Here is a 23,741-nt window from a genome sequence, read left to right as displayed (position 1 = left end):
AGTCGGAATTAACCACCTCGAACGGTTGTCTTTTAGCGAAACTGTTTTTCGAAAACTAAAAAAAATAGGGGCACTAGACACAGTAAGCTCCCTCCTGCCCGAGAACGGCAGTTGTATTCCCAGAAAAATGGAAAGCACGGAAAACGATCTGTGAAGGGTCCAAACTGAGTTGGCATGTTCGTACGCGTAGTGGAGAGTCTTCAATAAGCATGCTGTCAGCAGCAGCGTCCCTGAACCCAATTCACGACTCCAGCTCCAAGAGCACCTCACGACTCGACGGGGTAATGGACATTTCCCGGTAACAGATTCTAGGTAGCACAGGCGGAGTGGATGAATCACGACGCACATGACGTACAGAATTAGGACTGAACGTATTGGTCACGTGCGACGCCGTCGTTGCTAAGAACCTTCCTCTAATAGGAAGTGGTGAATTCGTATCGTCCCGCCACTGGTGCCGCTCTTCCCGGGAGGTTTGCGTTACAGTATAGACCCGCGCAACTTCAAACCCCTGGCAGGCTACAGAAGAGTTGGGGAGGAGGGAGGGACAAACTGGAGAGAGCAGACACGGCATGGCAAGGCGTTTCATTGACAGCCTCAGCACATAGAGTTACTCGTCGCAGACCTGAGGAGGCAGTTGTCTCTCTTATTGTAAACTGCCCAAGTTCGTTTCTTTGAAGTGAAAACAACTGGCAGTGCTGCAAAGTGCCTGACAGACCAGCGACCATCAGGCTTCATGTGGTAGGTGTCAGTAGGCAAGATCCCAGTTGTCAAGTGCTCTGCTAGAAAGTTCATTGGGTAAATTTTTTATCTGTGTAATATGCATTTTTCTTCTGCGACAGGCTGCGTAGAAGGGTTTGTAGTTAGTGTTGGTCCTGGACGTTTTTCTACAGGCATGGCTGGTAATTTAATGTTCCAGCCGATACTTTAAGTTTGAAAATCGCATGCAGCCGGTATCGTGTCCCTTCTCCCCCTGCATACTTGAAACAGCAAATGTAGGAGGATGGCACTTTAAACTTGCTAAAGAGCTGCCTTCGTGATCCACGAGTTTGCAGACTCTTAAACCTTGAAGAAATGGTAGATGTTTTTCTTTTGGAACGGTGGCAATCCTGTGTGCAGTCTGGCTTTTAGCATTACGAGTTGAGACTAAAACACATGACATGAAATGTAGTGTTGGTTAAATGGCATGTAGATGCTTGATATGTCCTTTGCAAGTAATGCCTTGGGAACAGTGGGCAGCTGTATTGTGGTACATTTGGTGTGGGATGGATGTAAATCTGCAAGTATTACACTAAACCTAATTCTTCATTGGGTCGGCTGGTCCCCGACATGGCACACTGGCAGATCTGTAGAGATCACAAGGTCTAAAAGGCCACAATGTACGGCCAGAGCTGCTGACTTTGGAACTGGGCAATCAGGTTCGAATCTCGGCGTTGGCTCAACACCCTGTGATGCTGGGCAAAACTCTTAATCTCGACATGTCTAAAATAAATCTGGCCTTGTGTAATGTTACTGGTCCTCAAGTAAGATATCACAATGCCCGAGCATATAAAACGCAAAAATAAAAAACACATGTAAAGTGAAATTTCAGGGTTTGGACTACGGTGACCAAATGTCCTGGATTTCCTAGGACATTCCAGGTTTTCACAGGACTGTCCCATTGTTCCAACACTTATCTTAGTTTTAAATACATGCCATGGTTTTTGGGAGAAAGGGCAGGTCAAATTTGAAAGGTATGCTTCCCTTTCACAGTTGCCTCTGAAATAATTAAAGTAATTTATCTGTTTTGGTCAGACAGCACACAAAGAGGCCTGCTGCATGCTCCCAGCAGAGGAGATTGGGGAGGAGAGCAGGAGGGGCGCAAAGTAGAGGCCCTGCCATAGCGAATGTTATGTAATGTATATATATATATGTGTGTATGTCAACAACAACAAATGAAATGGAGCAATAATTGTGCAATCAATATGGCTCAATCGAAAGCATTAGGAAAAGTTCCTTGCAATGCTACATCTGCAGTTCACGTCCAATTACGTTCCTCTGAAGTCTTGTACGTGATTTCAAATCCACTTTATTGAAGTCTTTTTTACAATTGCCCATCAGCCCAGCCAAAGCGTTTCGTCCAAAAAGGACTTCATCAGGGTTAGACTATTCTGCAATTCCTAATATTTCGTAGTATGAGGAAATGTCAAAAGGCAGATATCTGGAAAAAGTTCAAGATATGTCGGGTGGTATAGTACCCCCTATTCAATCTCTCTCGTCAGAGGGGATAGTCCATATTACGAGATTCCAGCCATTTGCTGGAGATACAGTCTATCAATTCTGACGAGAGAGATTTAATAGGGGGTATTATACCACCTGACATATTATCTTGAACTTTTTCCGGACATCTGCTTTTTGTCATTTCCTCATACAATGAAACATTAGAAATTGAAGAATAACCCAACACTGATGAAGTCCTTTTTGGACGAAACTTGTGGCTGGGCTGATGTGCAATTGTAAAAAAAAACTTGGAAAAGTGGATTTGAACTCACGTATAAGACTCTAGAGGAATGTAATTGGACGTGAATTATGGATATAGCATTGCATGGAACTTGTCTTAATGCTGTTGATTGAGCTATATTGATTGTATAATGATATGGTCCTTTTCATTTGTTATTGTTGGTTTTGGACTGTTTGTGACTTCTAAGCAGTGGAGTCACAAAAAGTTTAGCATAGATGAAACATACAATAATTCAATAGTACACCAGTGCGACATCTAATGGCCCACACTACTTCTGTATAATTTCTGTTGATATGTGTTTGTGTGTATGTACATGTGTGTCTGTGTGTGTGTATATATATATATATATATATATATATATATATATATATATATATATATATATATATATATAATTACCTACTGGCGGTTGCCAGTAGGTAGTCATAGTTAGGCCCTAGTTTCCATAGCAAAAAGCGTTTTTTGATTTGCCAATATCTTTGGTGCAGTTTGACGAAATTTTCCAAAAAACCGAGTCACAAGAAAAGCAAGGAAAAAAGGTTGAAAATCAAGAAAATGGGGCAGGGTACAAACACCCTGACCCCCTAGGCCTGCTCGGGGGATCCCACTAGGATCCCCAGGGCCTAAGAAAGCATTACAAAAAAAAAAGCGTCCGAATTCACGCTGAGGTCACGAATCCGGCCGAGATTCATTGTATTTAAGCCCCCGGGTGTGCCAGGTCCAGGGGGCATGCTAAATTATGTGGTGGGGACCCTGCAGACCCGGGGACTGCCACCTCTGTGGGGCTACATTAATGTGGTGCGGGGGGCATGCGCCCCCCCCCGCAGCCCCGGGACCGCCACCTCGCCCAGGCATTGTGGAAAAAGGAAGCAAAGCAGGATTGCTTTTGAGCAAGCGGAGCTGCATGTTAGCAGCTCCCCATGCTCAAAAGCAATGCCGACTCCCGCAGGAGGCGGGGAGCCGGCGGGACGGTGGGGGCATTGGGGCTCCCCCCACGGTCCCCATCACAGATGCCAGGCCCCGGGAGATGGGGTCCCCGGGGCCAGAAGTGGCCCAGGTGTGGGGGCCATGTGGCCCCCCTCCCCCGCAGAGAGGTCCTCTTGTGTCCTGAGGACCTCAGGACACAAGTGGACTTCATCCTCCGAGCAGCAGTGTGCCAGAAGCCGGTTAGCGGTGTAGTGTAAAAAGGGGCGTGGCCCCGGAGCACCTCTCTGCAACGCAGCTCTGTGGCGCTTACTGAAGGTACCTGGTGGGCTAGTTGGCCCACAGTGACCCTCTGGATTCAAGGGGACTTAATCCCCCAACTTACAACGCGCCAGGGGGTGCTTTTGCACAGTGGTGCAGGGAGGCGATGGGGCCTGTGCAAAAACACCCCTGGCGCGTTGTAAATTGGGGGATTAAGTCCCCTTTCATCCTGAGGGTCCCTGGGGGCAACTAGCCCACCAGGTACCTCCAGTAAGCGCCACAGAGCTGCGTTGCAGAGAGGTGGTCCGAGGCAACGCCCCTTTATACACCACTCTGCAAACGCGGCTTCTAGTGCACTGCTAGTGGGGCGAAGAGGTCCTCTTGTGTCCGGAGGGCCAGAGGACACAGGTGGACTTCATCCTCCAAGCAGCAGTGCGCTAGAAGCCGCACTTGCAGAGTGGTGTAAGAAGGGGGGTTGTCTCAGACAACCTCTCTGCAACGCAGTTCTGTGGCGCTTACTGGAGGTACCGGGTGGGCTAGTTGGCCCCCAGGGACCCTCAGTATTCAAGGGGATTTAATCCCCAAACTTAGAATGCGCCAGGGGGCGCGTTTGCAGAGTGGTGAAGAAAGGGGGCATGGCCTTTGTCCGACTCTCTGCAATCCCACTGTGTGGAGCTTACTTGGAGGTAAGAGGTAGCCTAGTTGGCCCCTATAGGACCACCACTAGCGAAGGGGACTTCAATCCCCATCAAGAGTGCGCCAGGGAGCGCGTTTGTAGAGTGGTGGACAAAGGGGGCGTGGCCTGCTCTTCGAACATAGCAATGCTGCCGTGTGGGACTTACTGGAGGTAATAGGAGGGGTAGTTGGCCCCCAAGGATGTCCTTGGGGGCCAACTACCCCTCTTGTTACCTCCAGTAAGTCCCACACAGTGGGATTGCTAAAACGTCTTTGGAGGCCATGCCCCCCTTTCTCCACCATTCTGCAAACGCGCCTCCTGACAGACTACGGGATGGGGGATGAAGTCCAATTTACTCCTGAGGGACTTTGGGGGCCAAGAAGACTTACTGGTACCTCCTATAAGCCCTACGAACCGGAATTCCTGAGCACTGGTCGGAGGCCAAGCACCCTTTCCCCACCACTCTGCAAACACGACTACTAGTTAAAGAAGTGTTTGCAATGCACCTCAATATCTGATCTCTGTCGAAACATCACCGAGATATTTATGAACTTATCTCCTTAGAAAGTCCTGATGTTTTCTTTATGACGGAGACCTGGCTAGGTGATGAGGACACGGCCATTATTAATCTGGCCCTTCCTCCGGGCTACGCAATCCATACATTAAATCGTAAGGGGAGAGGCGGAGGCATAGCCGTGGCTTTTAAAACTTGCTATACTTGCACCTGGAAGCCTATGAACCTGGCTGGCGCAGAGTGTGCCCATTTTTCCATCGGTTTTAGTCAGCATCAAACGTTATCAGGTCTTTTGATCTACCGCCCTCCAGGGAGTGACAGTGCCTTCAGGAAAGCCCTTCCTGAGCTGGTAAGCTCTCTTTCTTTGTTCTCCTCCAATATTACCATCATCGGCGATCTTAGTATACACTTTGATGCCATGGAGATACCAGCGGTTAGAGGTCTGCTGGACGACCTTGAAGCAGTACAACTACTCCAACTGGTCCATCATCCGACCCATGAGGGAGGTCATATCCTCGATCCGGTCTTTACAAACCTTCAACTGGTCGAGGTCTCACCCCCTAGACCCTTGGGATGGAGTGATCATTACCTTATTGAGCTCTTTCCCACAATGGTGACACAATCTATAGGGAAGCCTGGTAAAACATCTTTCAGGCGGCCCTGGAAAAAGCTCAGATTGGAGGATTTTCATAGTCTTCTGATCACTACACCTTTGGCTTACACGGATGATGTTGCAACTGACTATACCACCTTTTGCGCTTGGATTGTTAAAGTCCTTGACGTATTAATTCCAGCCGGTTGGAGTAGGCATCGACATTCTCAGCCTAACCCCTGGTACACGGAGGCACTCAGGTGTATTAAAGCCACCTGCCGACAGGCTGAAAGAGCATGGAGGAAGAACTATGATAAAGACTTGAAGGTATGCTATCTGGCCAAGGTAAAGACATACCATAGAGCTGTCTGCCGGGCCCATGCTGATTACTATGCACAGGAGTTCCAGGCGAGTTCTAACCCGTCCAAACTGGTTTTTAAAGTCTTGAAGGAGCTCACAGTGAACAGACTTCCTATTACGGAGATCTGCTCTCTTGCCCACTGTGAGTCGTTAGCCAGCTTTTTTGTGGAAAAAGTAAATGCCATCTATCGCTCTTTTCCCAAAGCTGACCCTGACAGTACGACTTTGACATTGCGCACTTCTCAGTGCCTGGCCTCTCTCTCTATACCATCGGAGCAGGAGTTTAATCTCCTAGCGGCCAAGGTCAAGTCTGGCTCTCCGGATGACCCTTTGAGGCCTGCCCAGTTTTTGGACTCGGCGTCCTTTTGCCTTCCTCCTATTCGCCATCTGGTGGAGCAATCCCTTACCATCGGTTCAGTTCCACCTAGTTGGAAGGCTGCCTGTGTCATGCCTATCATAAAGAAGCCTGGATTGGATCCGTTGAAGCCGGAGAGTTATCGACCTATCTCCCTTCTTCCCTGGGTGGCAAAGATTACAGAAGCCCACGTGAATAACATCTTAACGCACCATCTGGCATCTGCACATCTACTGGATCCTACACAGAATGGTTTTAGATCTGGACATAGTACAGAGACGGCACTTCTATACATGGTCGAACATCTCCGCTCTGTACTAGATGCAGGTCAAACGGCGGCACTGGTCCTTTTGGACCTTAGTGCCGCCTTTGACACTGTATCTCACACCATTCTTATTCGAAGGCTCAGTGAGGCTGGTATTTCAGGCAGGGCGTTAGACTGGTTTCAATCGTTCCTTTCGGAACGATCCTTTCAGGTTGTGGCGCCACCGTTCAGATCTAAGCCCCACGCTATCACTCAAGGAGTCCCGCAAGGTTCGGCGTTGAGCCCCACTCTCTTCAACCTTTACGTTCAACCTCTGGCGGAGGTAGCGAAGAGATGGGGTCTCACTATGGTATCATACGCCGATGATACCCAGTTGGCGGTGACTCTTAATGGGGACTCTGACCAACTGGCATCGAACTTTGCGGATGGTCTGAGGGCTGTTGCTAGCTGGCTTACGGCCAACTGTTTACAACTCAACGCCCTCAAAACTGAGGTGATGGTGCTGGGGAAACATCCTGAGCTGTGGGGTGCTAGCTGGTGGCCTAAGGAGCTGGGACCTCCCCCAAAACCTGTCTCTGAACTTAAAAATCTTGGCGTCTGGGTGGATTCCAAACTTACCTTCTCGTTCCACATTAAGAAGGTGGCATCCATGTGCTTCGGCATATTGCGCGGTCTGAGGCCTATCCTCAAATTTTTCGATGCCCCCACCCGCCAGATGGTGCTCCAAGCTAGCGTATTATCGAGGCTCGATTATGCGAGCTCATTGTTCTTGGGCGCCAACCAGGCGGAAGTCGTGCGACTTCAACGGGTGCAGAATGCGGCAGCCAGGGTCTTGGTGGGCCTGCCGCGCTTCTGCTCAGCCCGTAGTACAATCTCTAACTTGCACTGGCTTCCAGTAATTAGGCGCATAGGGTTCAAGGCCCTCTGTTTTGCTTTTAAAATTCTTAGATCTGACACTCCTATCATCCTTCAGCACCTTCTGTCCCTGTACACTCCTTTGCGCAGCCTTCGTTCTGCTGGTCAGAATCTGGCACTTGTTCCCCGTTTCCAAAAATGTAGACTGGGTGGCCGATCGTTTACAGTCTTGGCCTCTAAACTGTGGAACGCACTTCCTGCCTACATTCACGCTCTGGATGACCTTCTTGCTTTTAGAAAAGCTGTCAAAACCCATCTCTTTCCTCTGCCCTATTAATCACCCCCACCTTTTTTTGCGATGTTAGCTATGTTACCTTTTATTACAGCGCCGGGACGCCCCTTAGCTGGGGCAGCTGTGCGCTTAAAAATCCAAATAACATAACATAACAATGTAATAGGTTTCACATTTGCGAGAATTAGAGCTATTGGCGTTGTAAATGCAAACGTTTTTTACTCATGTTTTTTGGAGTGGAATGGATGTATGTTTGTATTGGAATTATGTGATATGCTGTACTGTGAAATTATGTGGATAGAAAATATGTGGTATTTAGTGTATAGGAATTATGTAGAGTGGGAATATGTGTTATGGAGAGTAATTATGTGGTATGGTAGTCTGTGTTGAACAGTGGAAACCTCAGGTTTAGTCTTCCTCGTTTCCATAGAAGCTCAACTATGAACTCAGTGAGACTAAAAAAGATGGAATCACTGAGGAGCACTTGTGGGCCTAGTCGGAGGTATGAGCAGGGCCACTGGAATTATGTGACTGTTTGGCTCCATCGACTTTCGCACAATTATACATTTTCTGCATTAGCCACATAATTCATCATCTGCACCCTAATCTGCAGATTTGAACAAACAAGGCCTTGTTTCTAGCTGAAACGGGTCAAATGTTTCCAAAAATACAGCGTGGTGGAAGGCCCTTTGCAAATTTAGAATGGTCACATGTTACTTATTGCTAAATGTGGGTGTTAAATTGGTAATAATGGTGTGCAAGCCACTCTTGCTTCCCTCTGCGCCTCTCTTGCCTCTTTCTGCATTTCTGTTGCTTCTTTCTGCATGTTTCTTTCTTTTTCTGCACTTCTCTTGACCTCATTCTGCAAATCTCTTGTAATTTCTGCACCCCTCTTCGCTCTTTCTGCACTTCTGTTGCCTTTTTCTGCACCTCATTTGCTTCTTTCTGCACCTTTGCTGTCTCTTTCTACACGTCTTCCTGCGTTCTGTAACTTTCCTTCCTGTTTTTGCATCTTACTTGCCTCTTTCTGCACTTTTCTTGCTTCTTTTTACACCTCTGTTGCTTCTTTCAGCAATTCTCTTGCCTCTTTGTGCACTTCTCTTGCCTGTTTCTGCACCTCTCTCGCCTCTTTTTGTACCTGTTGGTTTTTTCTGCACCTCACTTGCTCCTTTCTGCACTTCTCTTGCCTCTTTCTGCACCCCTGTTGGTTCATTCTGCACTTTCCATGCTTCTTTTTGCACCTGTCTCACCTGTCTTGCTTCTTTCTGCACCCCTGTTGTCTTTGTATGTATGTCTTTTGCATCTTTCTGCACTTTCTTGACTTTTTCTGCACCCCTGTTCGCTCTTTCGGCACATCTATTGCCTCTTCCTGCACCTCATTTGCTTCTTTCTGCACCCCTGTTGTCTCTTTATGTACCTCTTTTGCCCCTTTCTGTACCCCTGTTGGTTCTTTCTGCACTTTCCATGCTTCTTTTTGCACCTGTCTCACCTGTCTTGCTTCTTTCTGCACCCCTATTGTCTCTGTATGTACCTCTTTTGCATCTTTCCGCACTTTCGTGACTTTTTCTGCACCTCTCTTCCCTCTTTCGGCACATCTGTTGCCTCTTCCTGCACCTCATTTGCTTCTTTCTGCACCCCTGTTGTCTCTTTCTGCACCTTTCTTGCCCTTTTTCTGTAGTTCTCTTCTCTCTGCAGGTCTGTTGCCTCTTTCTGCACCTCTTTTGCTTCTTTCTGCACTCCTGTTGTATTTCTGCACTCGTCTTCCCTTTTTCTGTACCTTTCCTGCCTGTTTTTGCATCTCACTTGCCTCTTTCTGCACTTTTCTTGCTTCTTTCTACACCTCTGTTGCTTCTTTCAGCAATTCTCTAGCCTCTTTGTGCACTTCTCTTGCCTGTTTTTGCACCTCTCTTGCCCCTTTTTGCTCCTCTTTTGGGGCCATATGTATCATCAAACTATTTTGCATTTCCTAAATAGCGAATTTTAAGGAATCGCTATTTAGGAAATGCAAAATGGTATGTATGTACAAAATCCCTTTTCAATAGCGAATCCTTAGCATTCCTAATTTGCAATTAGCAAATTGCTAATCGCAAATTACCCATTCATTTCCATGGGCCAGGAGGCCCATAGGAATTAAAGTGCAATTTGCGATTAGCAATTTGCTAATCGCAAATTAGGAATTTTTTCAAGGGTGCAGGGGTGTCTCAAGAACACCCTGCCGCACCCCTGAAAAAGACATTTGGGGGCATATGGCGCACGTATGGGCGTCATATGACACCTTTGGTTTTTTGGAAAAAAGCTTTTTGAAAAGAATTCGCAAATTACCACCAACTAGAAGTTGGTGGTAATTTGCGAATCCTTAATGGCATTTTTTGCATATTTTTTGTTTGATACTTTGCATTTAAGGAATCGCAAAATTTGCGATTCCTTAAGTGCAATCGCAAAATAAGGAATAGCAAATTTTGCTATTCCTTATTTTGCATCAAACATGTTTGATACATACCATTTGTCTAATTAGCATTCGCAAAGGCCGAAATTCGCAGAATTTCGGCCTTTGCTAATGCTAATTAGCTTGATACATATGGCCCTTGGCTCTTTCTGCACCTCAGTTGCTCCTTTCTACACTCCTCTTGCCTATTTCGGCACCCCTGTTGCTTCATTCTGCACTTTCCATGCTTCTTTCTGCACCTGTCTTGCTTCTTTCTTCACCCCTGTTGTCTCTTTATGTACCTCTTTTGCCTTTTTCTGCACTTTTCTTGCCTTTTTCTGCACGTCTGATGCATCTTTCTGCACATCATTTGCTTCTTTCTGCAGCCCTGTTATCTTTCTGCACTCGTCTTCCCTCTTTCTGTACCTTTCCTGCCTGTTTTTGCATCTTACTTGCCTCTTTCTGAACTTTTCTCGCTTCTTTCTACACCTCTGTTGCTTCTTTCAGCAATCCTCTTGCCTCTTTGTGCACTTCTCTTGCCTGTTTCTGCACCTCTCTTGCCTCTTTTTGCACCTCTGTTGGTTCATTCTGCACTACTCTTGCTTCTTTCTGCACCCCACTTGCCTCTTTCTGCACTTCTGTTGCTTCTTTCTACACCTCTTTTGCTTCTTTCAGCAATTGTCTTGCCTCTTTCTGCACCTCTCTTGCTTGTTACTGCACCTCTTTTGCTAATTGCTGAATCCCTCTGGCCTTTTTCTGCACCCTCTATCCTATTTCTCCACCTCTTTTGCTTCTTTCTGCACTTCTTTCTTCACGGCTCTTGCTTCTTTCTGCACCTCACTTGTCTGTCTCTACACCTCAGTTGTCTCTTTCTGCACTTCTCTTGGCTCTTTCAGCAGTTCTCTAGCCTCTTTCTGCACTTCTCTTCCTTCTTTTTGCACATCTCTTACCTCTTTTTGCACCTCTGTTGGTTCTTTCTGCACTGTTCTTGCTTCTTTCTACACCTCACTTGTCTCTTTCTGCACTTCTCTTGCTTCTTTCTACTCCTCTGTTGCTTCTTTCAGCACTTCTCTTGCCTCTTTCTGCACTTCTCTTCTTTTCACCCCTCTTGCCTCTTTTTGCACCTCTGTTGGTTCATTCTGCACTGCTCTTGCTTCTTTCTATACCTCTGTTGCTTCTTTCAGCAATTCTCTTACCTCTTTCTGCACATCTTTTGCAAATTTCTGTTTCCCTCTTTCCTATTTCTGCACCTCTGACTTAGAGATAGTTTTAATCCCCCTGCCCTGTTATGCAATAGGGCCTTACAGGGGAGGTTATTCCAATCACAGGGGTACCCCAACACATAGTGTACCCTAGTGTATGTAGGTGTTTCACTGTATTCTAAGTGTCTTTCAGGATAGCACTGGCTCCGGGCCTGGTTAGTCAGAGTCAGTTACCACCAGTACCAGTCAGCAATGCGTTGTGGGCACAGGATGACTTTGCAACAAGGCCTCTTTCTGTACCTCTTTTGGTTCTTTGTGCATATCTCTTGCTTCTTTCTACACCTTTCTTCATCTTTCTGGTCTTCTCCTGCATCTTTCTGCATTTGTTTTGCTTCTTTCTGCACGTTTCTTCCTCTTTCTGCAAATGTCCTACCTCTGTAGGAAGTTAGAAATTAGCATTTGAAAAACATTTGACATTCACTCGTTCAAAACCCGAGAAATTCGGCCGGTCAGTGATGTCATCAGTGATGTCACTGACCATGTCATGAATGATGTAATATGTGAAGTCATCAGCAGTGCATTGCGGGGGTACGAGTTATAGATAGCTCAACTAACTATAACTGACACATTTCTCTGGTTTTGCAAGAGTAAAATGTCCAACTGACTATAATGTCCCTGAAACCTATGGTTTTTTCAGTACATTGCTATGGTTTTTTTTAAATGCAAGAGTAAAATGTCCAACTGACTATAATGTCCCTGAAACCTATGGTTTTTTCAGTACATTGCTATGGTTTTTTTTAAATGCTAATTTCTAACTATAACGTCCTTGAAACCTATGTTTTTTCAGTGAATATATATATATATATATATATATATACACAACACACATTTACAAGGGTATTCAAAACATGGGACAGGTATATAGAAATAAGTAAGACTTAAGGCTTTAGTCCTACCTTTGTCTGGCCTGTTCCAGTTTTTGCTTCTCAAAATGTGGTCACCGTAATTTTGGTGGAAGATTAAAGGGGCTATTCACTGTAGAGAAAAAAAAAATATATTTTTTTAGAAGACCTGCAGTTCTAACAATCGCAAACGTAGGCTTTCTAACATGTTTGTTTGATGTCTATGTTGGACTGGCCGTTCGGGCGCTCTAGCTCTGCCAGATGGGCTGGCTTGAAAAGACGAGTGTATCGGTTGTTTTCTTTTTGTTCTCGCCACGGCCCACTGGACCAAAAAATGTGAGCCCACATACTGACCCTTTGAAGCTGGCCCTCTAGGCCAGCCAAACACATTTGGATGAGGTCACCTGTGGTTTTGAGAACTGTTGTGACTTCATGTCCTATAGAAAAAGTCTATTCTCTTACATGTGTTTCTTCAAAGTCATTGTAGAACCGATTCCAAGTTATGTAAGGCCCAGACAATCAACAATTGAGATCTTGTGTTAGGTACACCTGTATTTAGGTAATTTGACCCTTGTTATATCCTGCATCTATTAATTACTAATAACTACATTTCTGCTTTAATCAGACCCTCCAGGATTTTGCGATTTCGCGTTTTGCTGCGAAATCGGCACTTTTGTAAAAATGCAGTGATTTTTACAAAAGTGCCCACAAAATCAGCACTTTTGTAAAAATTCCACCATTTTTACAAAAGTGCCCGCGAAATTGCATGTGCAATTGTTTAAACCCATGGACAAATTTAATTTAATTTAATTGTGGGTTTATATAGCGCTAGAATCAACTCCCGGAGGAGTATCTCCGCGCTTCGACCGCTGGGGAACCCGTCCTGGCTCACCCTGAGAGATGGTCCCTAATGGGTATCTCTAAGGTGCGACCAAGCATCCCCGGCGGTCTGGGGGGCCGTTGTGAAGATGAGGCAAGCTAATGCCCAGAGTTGCCGAGTGTGGTCCCTGACTGGAGTAGGCACCGAGGCGAGAATTAGGGCAGTAGGTAAATATCTACCTGTATGATACCACGAAACTGGACAAACCCTTTAGCCCCTTGTCTCTATTAGTTGGGCAACACCAGTGACTTCTCTCAATCTGTCTCAGCTCATTAAAATAAATCAGCACTCATTTCAAATTGTCTAGGGCTACCATACTTACCTTCAAGGGAGCTTCAGCTGACTTATGCATCGTGGCTCTGTTTAATATTTATCTCACATGCAACAACAGACACAGGCTGGTAGGTAACCTCTTACATCTTCCCTTGAAGAACTCAAAACAAGATGGGGGATGAGAATAAATTCTGGGAAAAAGACTACTGCTCCTACATCCTGGTTGAATATGTGTTGTGTTGATGCTATGGCGTATTCAATGGCCTCCAAGAAGAGGCTGGCTATACATCCGCTCTCAAGTGCCTGGTTCCCATCAAAAGACAAAGTAGAATGTACTCTTGAAATTTAGCAGATACGTAATTTCTCACAATTGATCTCATTATTATGGGCAGCCAGAATCTTCAGAGCAGAAATCCTGGTTGGGACCTTTACTCTTTGAAATTCAAACTGCAGCCTGTGATTGCTTGTGCCCAACACGGGGCCCAATTGGGATAGTCTAGGATCACCATCTCATAGGTCTGGATTAATGTGAGCGTGAAAAGAGAGGGACTAGCCAGAGGCCCGTACATTAGTACTTAACCAGTAATTCGGGATTCAGCCTCTGAGATAAAGGTGCTCTACGGCTCTGAGTCAGGGTGCAGTGACTGTGTCAATTCATAAGATAAATATAATAGTGTATTAAAATCAGAAGGTCTGAGATACACTGTGCAGACCCTTCAGGATTTTGCGATTTTGCGTTTTGCTGCGAAATCTGCACTTTTGTAACAATGCCGCCATTTTTACAAAAGTGCCCGCGAAATTGAAGGGTAGCGGCTGCCGACCCAGGCTGGAGGAAGGGCTATAAATGCTCAGGCTATATGGTTTAACACACAGTATGCCCAATTACAGTGACTGGATGGAAGAAAATCCCAGCGGGTGACGGTGCTGTATACAGGAAAGATGACAGCTAGCAGAACAATGGGCAGCATTTCTGGTTGACAGGATGCGGATGAGAGTGAGGCATGGGCTGTACGGGCAGTTGTGGTTTATTTCATGCGTTTTTTTTTTTTTTTTTTGTTGAAAAACCTTTATTGGAGTAAGGAAGAAAATACAAGGATGGGCCTACAACCACACGGCCTGGCCGCTAAAGAGGAGTCGAAATACAAGATACCTGCCCGCAGAGGCAACAGTCGACCAACAATGCAATACTCCCCACAAAATACAGGACAAAACAGATTTTATTTTATAAGTAAGAACAAGCACACAAAAAGGCGAAAGTATAGTACTGACAGTCAACCCAAAGGACGTAAAGGGGGTATAGCAGCAGGAGAACATAAACGGAGCTCCAAGCTCCAAGGAGATCGGGGGGGGGGGGGGGGCGAGGAGATCAGAGGGGAGAACCGGAAACACCAGTACAACCCCTATATGAAAGGTTCCAGGAACGCTCGCCTAGGGAGACAGGGTAATCTCAGCAGTGCCTACAAGGGGAGGAGTACAAATGTCGCCACGGTAGTCATTCCATTGACCCCAAACCTTCGTCCACGCCCTGGGTCTGCCCCTGGCAACATAGACAGTCTTCTCACGGAACATGGACCAGTCCATATTATCCTCCCATTTCGAGACGTCAGGGGGCCTAGAGGCCCCCCAGAGTTGCGCAACATCCCGCTTCGCAACCATATAACCCAGGGTGGCCCATCTGGTCTGGGCCACCGAATAGTCAGTGGGTTCCCAAACATTCAAAAGACAGCGACGAGGTTCCGGACGCAAGGACACACCTGTCACCACAGCCATCACTTCAAGCACAGCCGTCCAATAAGCAGCCACCATCGGGCACTCCCAAAGAATATGCAAAAAAGTTGCACTCAAACCACAGCCACGCTTGCATAACCCGTCGGAGGAAAAGCCCATCACCACCAGACGCGGTCCCGTAACGTACACCCGATGAAGGATCTTAAGTTGAACCAGACGGAGACGAGCCGGAATAGCCACCTCCTTCGGGGAGGAGAGGGCCGATTGCCAGTCCTCATCATCAAGTTCCAACCCATCGCCCACCCACGCTTCCCGAAGTCGGACCAGTAGGTCGGCCCGATTATTAATCAACTTTTTATAGATCAGGGAGATAGTGCTATCAGGAAGATGCCCGTCAAGGATACGGTCTTCAAGGGGGGAAGAATCAGGCGGAATCTCACCAGGAGCAAATACCGAAGCAAGGGCGTGTCTGACCTGTAGATAACGAAAGAATTCCCGACCATTCAGGCCATAGTCAGCCTGGAGGGCCTGAAACGACCGCACAGAACCCTTAGAGTACACATCCCCCACCTTACAAATCCCAATCATATCCCAACGATCGAAACCCTTGGTAGACCAGAGACCGCCCAGACGTTCCGAAGCATAAAGCGGTGTCGCCAACGTCAAGCGATCTTCCCAGCCCAAGCTCACATTCGCAGCACGCCACACAGTCAAAGCAGTCAATGTAGGTCCCACAAGATGGCGCCCAGCGGAGCGAGAGTAAAGCACTCTGTTAAAATCACCTCCCGGAAGCTGACGTTTATCCATCTCGAACGCCGGATTGCGACCCGGCGAAAACATAACGTGATTGATAGCAGACAGGTGGGAGGCCCAATAATATCTCTTAATGTCGGGGAGCGCCATGCCCCCGTCATACCACGGGATGGAAAGTTTCGCGAGAGCAATGCGCGGACGCCCATCCCAAATAAGCTGTCTCTGAAGGCTCTCAATCTCCCGAAAATAGGTCTTAGGGATAGGATCATAACAGTTCTGGAGAGCGTAGAGAAATCGCGGCAATGACATCATTTTAAACAGGGCCGCCCGACCCAGGGGAGATAAGGGAAGTTTACGCCAGCGGGCAACGTCCAAACGTAGTCTAAGCAACGGGGGAAGGAGATTACGATCAAAGCGAAGGGACGAGTCCAAAGTAACAAAAATCCCCAAGTATTTGAAGCCATCCTGGGCCACCTGAATGGGAAGTCTACTCGGCAACGGAGGCAAGACACCAGATAAAACATATACACAGGACTTGGTCCAGTTAATTACAAGGCCCGAGTTAGCACCAAAGGACGCGAGAACGTCAAATAAAACGGATAAAGACTTACAAGGGGAGGTAAGATACAAGAGGATATCGTCTGCATAAAGCGAGACGCGGTCTTCGAAGTCCGGGGCCCAACGAATCCCTTTAAGGGACGGTTCCCACCGAAGCCAGGCCGCCAATGGTTCAAGAGCGAGTGCAAACAGCAGCGGAGACAAGGGGCAACCCTGACGGGTGCCCCTGCCCAAGGAGAAGGGAGCCGACACCCTACCATTCACCACAACTTGTGCCAGAGGTTCCGCGTACAACAATTTAACCCAGCTAATAAACTCGCACCCGAATCCGAATTTCTCAAGAGTCGCCCATAAATAGGGCCACTCCACAGTATCGAAGGCCATGGAGGCATCCAAAGACGCCAAAATGGCCGGTTCCGTCAACAGCCTCGCCTTCGCTAACACGCCGTGAAGGCGACGTAGATTCAAAGCAGTGTTGCGATGCGGGATAAAGCCAGATTGATCTGGATGGACCAGGTCACCAAGAACCGACAGAAGACGGGACGCCAAAAGTTTCGCCAAAACCTTGGGTTCAACATTCAGCAGGGATATAGGCCTATATGAGGAACAAAGGTCCCGTGGTTTACCATCTTTGGGGATGACAACTATCGTCGCCAGACGCTGATCGTAGGGAAGGATGTTCCGCTCTCGGGATTCTAAAAACATATCGCGGAGATACGGCGCCATCTTATCGGGACGTAATTTGTACAACTCAATAGGCAACCCGTTCGGGCCCAATGCTTTGCCCGAGCGGAGCGAACGGATAGCAGTAGCTATCTCATCAGCCGTAAAAGGGGAGTCCAAAGCAATACGGTCCAAGTCGGAGACACAGGGCAGAGTTATATCACGCAACAGAAGGCGAGAGTCAGCCACATCCCTCACAGACACGGGAGCATACACAACACGGAAGTATTCTGCAAAACGATCAACAATGGCAATCGGGTCAGTCACATTCTCACCACTCGCAGACTGAATCACGGGCACCACACGATTAACTCTTTCTTTCTTGTCCAACCACGCTAGGAGTTTACCCGCTTTATCACCCACATCATATAACCTGCCTTGTTGTTCTCGAAACATCACCTTTGCAGCGTCCGTGACCAGGGATTTATAGGCAAATTGTTTCAAACCCAGGGCGTGAAGTTTCTCAGGCGTGACTCCAGAGTCCAGTTCGTCCTCCAAAGCCGAAATCTCCCCCTCAAGGTCTACCACCTCCCTCTTCCCGGCTTTCTTAGCTTCAACAATCAAGGAAAGGGCCTGTCCACGAATCACCGTTTTAAAAGCTTCCCACAGGGACACAGCCGAAGAGACCGACCCCTCGTTGTCCAGGAAATACGCATCCATGGACTTGAGCAAGAGGCTACGGGTCTCAGGGGAGGAAAGGTACCATGGGTTAATGGGAGCTACTCGGCCCGCTGCCTCTACCCCAACCTCAAAACGAAGCCAGAGCGGCGAGTGGTCAGAGATACCCCTTGGCAAATGCAGAATCTCACTGACCGCCGACGACTGGGCCGCGGGCATCAGGAAATAATCCAGCCGAGATAAACTGCCATGTGCCCCAGAGTGGAATGTGTATTGAAGCTGAGTAGGATGCAACAGTCGCCAGCAGTCCACAAGGCCAAAGGTATCTAGAAACCCACCCAACCACTGCTGAGCAGCCGGAGTATCCCTAGGGGGATGGCGATCGTGAAGGCCGGAGAGCACCGAATTAAAATCACCGGCCAGGAAGAGAGTACTATCAGGGAGATCTAACAAGACACGGCCCAAATCAGTGAAAGTAGAAGTCTGCAAACCCGGGGGGACATAAACATTGAAGAGAGATAGGGTGCGGCCCTCATATCTACCCACCAAGACCGCATACCTCCCTCGGTCATCTTGAATCACCTCATCAATTGCCAGGGGGAGGGAGGTTCGAACAAGGATACCCACACCCCTGGAACCGGAGGTAAACCCCGAGTGTGCCACAAGGCGGTAGACCCACCTATTCATTGCATAACAAACATTTCCAATCAAATGAATTTCTTGCAGGAAAACAACGTCCGGTGATAAACGTCGTATACATTTCAAAACCACACTGCGCTTAATACGATCTCCCAGACCGTTAACGTTCCAGGAAACAAATTTTAACCCTCTACCCCCCATCCCATCCACCCGAGCCAAAACCCCTCGTCCATGAGCACGACATCAGAAACAGCAGCAAACACAGGAGCAATCCGCCTTGAAAACAACACACAAAAAAGAAAGAACTTCCCATCCCCCCTCCCCCAAACTGAAAAGGAACACCCCCCACCCTGCACCCCTGCAAAAAGCTAAAGAGCCACCCCAACCTGCAGTGTGCCTGTCGCCCTAGAACCCTTATTCTACACAAAGACCCCGGAGGAGGAAAGGCCCCCGTTCCACCCGCCCCCCGACCACACCAAGAACGAAAAGAAACAAACTAAAGACAAAATAATTATACTGTAGAGGAACGCCGGCCAACACTCCTGAAAACGTATTCAAAGTAAGACATGAGAGCCGAACAGTCAGATCTCCGCACCACCTTCGGCACCACCAGGGTGAGCGGCGGGCTCAGTCTCAGGAGGACGGTCAGGCAAGGAGTCCAGCCAGTCATTAACAACATCTGGTCGATCAAAGAAAAGGGTACGCTCGTTATACTCGACCCGAAGCCTGGTGGGAAAGAGCATAGCATAGCGTAGGCCCCGGTCCCGAAGACGTTTCTTGGCACCACGAAATTCCATCCGTTGTCTCTGAACTTGTTGGGAAAAGTCCGGGTAAAAGTTCACCGTGGCATTTTCAAAGGCCACCGGGCCCTTCACCCGCGAAGCCTGCAGGATAGCGTCCCGGTCTCTATAGTGGAAAAGCTTCGCCACAATAGGTCTCGGCGGGGCTCCCGGCTTACCTTTGCCCCCCGGAACACGATGTGCACGTTCCACTGTGAAAAACTTAGTAAGACCGGAAGGGGCAAGATGGTTCAAGACCAGATCTTCAACCAGGAGATCCACCGAGTGGGGTTCTGGGTTCTCCGGTACACCAACCAGACGGACATTGCAGCGACGTGCCCTATTTTCAAAATCCTCCAGGCGTCGGGTCATGAAGTCGTTCACCCGACGGAGATTCCCGACCTCCGTCTGGAGCTCCGATACGTCCTTCGTGAGGCTGGATGATTTAATATCCAATGATTGTACCCTGTCATTCGTCTTGCCGAGATCAGCACGAATCAAATTCACTTCAATAGCCACAGTGTCAAGTTTATGGGCCAAGGCCTCGTACTGCAGGCCGATGGATTCCCTCACGCCCGAAATGGCGCCCATGATGTCCTGCAGGGAGGGCTCCGCCGACTCCTCCAAAACTCGATCGGACGCTGTAAGAGGACCAGGCAGGGCAGCTCCGGGGGACCCCTTAGAATGGGTATAGCGGTCCATAACATTTGATTGAACCGGAGCTCCGCGCAGAGGTGTTTTCGTCTTGCGCGTCTCCCTGTCCCCTCTGCCCGCCATTTTGAAGATGCGTCACAAGGCGAGCCACCAGGGTCAACGGGCCCGACACCCAAATCGCAGGACCAAAGGTTTCCAAAAAGGGCACCACTCGGGTAGAGGTCGCCAAACCAGCAAACAGTCCACAGGAAGGCCCAACAGCCGATCTGCCTCCAAGTATCAGCCCCTGCACGACACGCACACTCGCGGCCCAAGTCGAAACAGAATCGAAACCGAAACTTAGGAGGGGGACCCACAAGGCTAGTTCTCCTGCCGCTGTTGTTCAATTCCAGGACGGCCACAGAACCGCACCCCGTCCCGGGCGCACCTCAAGGGCGGAGCCCAAAAGTTCAGATCACCATATCTCAGGAGTCCGATGTCCAAATCGATTTCTGAAAAGTGCCAGGGTCATCAGCCAAACGTCCTCCACACGAATTCTTGCAGGAAATCAGGATTCAGTCAGGATAAAATGCCGGGAGCGGCGAGGGTCCGGAGAGCGCTGTGCTCAAGCGGCCATCTCGGATGCCCGCCAAGCTCCTCCTCTCTCATGCGTTTTTATATAGCGTGGACTGTACCCAAAGGTGTCAGAGCGCTTCACAATAGGAACGTTAATGAAAATTACAAGTGAACAAATTACAAAAGCAAACGTTAAGTTACATGAGGTAAAAGTGACAATTGTGAGCAAACAAAATACAAGAGGTAGCAAACGGTACATTACAGGAGATAAAAAGTGATGTGTACAAGTTACAAGGCGTACAAAGTACAAGTAGAGGTATAATACTGCAATACATGGCACACTCAACTTCACAAGTGGTCACACACCTAGCGACCTCTTTTGGGGGATTTGGTCTGAACGGTTGATTTGCACCAAGATGCGCCTAACCGGTTAGGTGGGATGCAGAGGCAAGAGCGCCCCATTGCGGACTGTGCTGGGTGTTGCAAGGAACAAACTAGCCACTTGGCATGGCAGGCGCTCAGGGTTGGTTTCTGTCTCTCGCAGTTGAGTGCACCGGGACGTTTTACCATCAGAAACGACCAACAGATGTTGCTGAGTAGGATACTGCATCAGGTACAACAACCCTCCTAACCAGGTTCAACAGCCTCCATCCTGTGATTGTCGTGGTGCTCATCTCTGCCTGGCCACTGACAAGAAGTCGTTCCTCTACCTCAGATGAGTGTCGCCCCAGAAACACTCCATTGCCAGATTGTTTTTTAGCAGATAGGTGAGAATGGAATTGTACTATGAATCAGTAATGTGATATCCATGCAAGGAATGTCAAGTAAAATATGTAAACTGCAACCTACACAGGACTTTTTTTGTGCGAGGGAGGCGAATGTAAACCTACAGCACGACATGCCAAGAAAAGATGCCTACAGGGTAAATAACAATCTGTTCGAGGCATGTGTGCTGTAGATACACATGCTGTAAAGTAAGACACGTTCTAAAGGAGGAGTGAGATCATGATGCCCCTAAGAAGGGGTTAATGTATAATAGGTAACACCATGAAGAAAGGCATGGATATAGAATGGTGGTAGAGCAGCAACACTGAGTACAACACGGGACACACTTGAGCTGAGTGAGGTCACTGTGGGCTAAAACACCTCCCAGGGGCTGAAGTTAATGTCAGACCCTCCAGGATTTCGCGAGAATGAATGATTATGAGTAAAATAAAGTGCCGCAAAAATGCCACTAAATTTCCATATTTGTGCCGCTAAATTTCCATTTTTGTGCCGCTAAATTTGCTAATCCATGCTGCTATATCCTGGGGGGTCTGTTTAATCTTCACAAAGTGTTCATTTATTTGCAGGCATTTCCACAAAAAGTTAGTGTTTTTGTATAGCATTTGTTTGTCAATAAGGCACACCTACTTTTAAAGCGTACTTTAGAAAAGTTCCCAGTATGAGAGCATTGTGTGCCAGAACGAGGGCCATAAATTGTCTCCAAAATAAAACGCACTGATCAGAATCAGGAAGATTATCAATCTATAAAATGACACATTCTAAATAAATCTGATGAATTGTCCTTAAAGCAAGGCACTTGGAAGTTGTGATCTGGATTGTCAGGCCCTTGATCGTATACGCATATTTGGGCATTTACTATGTATGAAGACTTACCCAGATAGAGCAGGGGGAAAGCACAAGTCTTCATCCTATAACCCTAATACACAAAAGGCTGTGCTCCTTCTGTATATGCTCCCAATGTCCCATGTTCCTGGTGAACATAAAATATACTATCCCTTTTTTATCCCTAGAAAAGGATACAGTCATATTACTCACTCTGTCAAGCTTCTTTGTAGGGTGTTTTCCTCACCAGCAAATGAGTTGTTAAGCAACTCATCCTGAGCTCTTTTTCAGCATGTTGTAGGATGTAACCGTTCTAAATGAGTCCCTCTACGTCTAAAATTGTATGGTAAAGGAGTACAAGATTAACAACTAAAATTGAGTGGGATTGAAGTTATTTATGAAACCTCCGTCATCTTATACTATCTCCCCCAAAATTACATGACCAGTGCCCAAATGGCATTCTTTGGCCCTTGAGGACCCTATTGTCACTTACCCTAAGATTACTGTACGGCTATCTAATTTAAACATTTTGTTAATGAGTTAAAGACCTGCATGAAAATGCAGCCAGACTGATTGAATTTGGGCATCATTTCTGCCAGAGGAGTAGGCCTGTTGTGAGAAGGATGATGGCCGTCTCACACTGGCAGATCAGAAAAAGTCTAAGTCCTACGTGAGCAGCAACATCAATAGGAAAGCAGACAGCATCCCTAGTAGCATCAGAAAGTATTCAGCAAAGCTGTGGCTCACGTCACACATCTGGTGTTTATGTATAGTTTTCCTGCATTAGAAATAATTTGTTTCTGCAAAATCATGGTGCAAGCAAGATAATTGCACTTTGAGCAAATCAGAATACAGTTCTATAAAACATCATGTTACTTTACAATCTAAGCACTATCCCACCACAGGAATATTGATTCTGCCCAATTGATGCAAATGTCATCTGAAGATGGCAGGACTAACTAGCAGAAGGACCTTGAAAATGCATCATTACTATGCCTGTGTTGGAAAGTTATCTTCAAGACAAGCAAGAACAACTTAAAAGTAATTGAACAAATAAGACTGTGTTAAATGTGTGCTGCATAAATAATGAACATTCAACATGCAGGAGTTAACATCCATTTTGAATAAGATGACATTGAGGTCTACTTAACCGAAGGCAGAAAAACACACTTTGACAAGACAGCAAATTTGTTTTCAATGCAATAGCATCATGTCAGTGAGTATATGTAAATTCAAAAGTGAATCTACGTTCTACATTTTGCTAATAATGCACAAAAATATAAACCACACAAAAAACACTAACCAATTCCACCCTCAGAATATTTGTGGAATATTTAGTTATTATAGATTAATCAAACAGTTATAACACAGTCTGCATTGCTGTCGGCTTTTTGTGATTCAATTCCTCCAACTGTTTCAGTTGATTATACAGTCTCTGGTATCCTTGTTCTTAGTTTAGTTCTGTTTTCTCTTCTCTTTACACCCACAATTTAGAAACATCAACTCAGAAAATGTGAACAAGAGAAACTGGACAATTGCACTAATCAGTTCAATAATTACAGGGTTATATTGGCAATTGATATATGCAATCAGCACTGTTCTGAACTTAAAACAATAACAATTAAAAAAAAAATTACAGGGTTACTATTGTCCAAAACCTAGCACCTCGCAAACTATCAATCCATTCACTAACCATACTAAACCCCTTTCCTATTTTACTTACCAAGCAACCTACGGCTTCCAACTCACCATTTCTTCCAAAGCTTAGACTGCAAGAAAAATATTTGTGATATTGCAGATATAGGCATTAATTACCCTATTGTTATTGGTAATGAAGGTAAAGCATCTTCTTA

The 23,741-nt window shown here is 46.9% G+C and overlaps 1 protein-coding gene across 1 annotated transcript in view; it reads left to right on the top strand.

The window, feature by feature from the left end:
- The first annotated feature begins 425 nt into the window (after nucleotides 1-425).
- CNTLN (centlein) overlaps nucleotides 426-23,741 on the top strand; it is a 1,434,305-nt gene continuing 1,410,989 nt past the window's right edge. Inside the window, exon 1 of the mRNA XM_078675976.1 lies at nucleotides 426-738. The gene's annotated coding sequence lies outside the window, so the exon portion shown is untranslated. The remainder of the gene's footprint in view (nucleotides 739-23,741) is intronic.

This window comes from Lissotriton helveticus, chromosome 2_1 (assembly GCF_964261635.1).
Source record: "Lissotriton helveticus chromosome 2_1, aLisHel1.1, whole genome shotgun sequence".
Taxonomy (NCBI): domain Eukaryota; kingdom Metazoa; phylum Chordata; class Amphibia; order Caudata; family Salamandridae; genus Lissotriton; species Lissotriton helveticus.
This window is presented reverse-complemented; position numbering and strand designations above follow the sequence as displayed.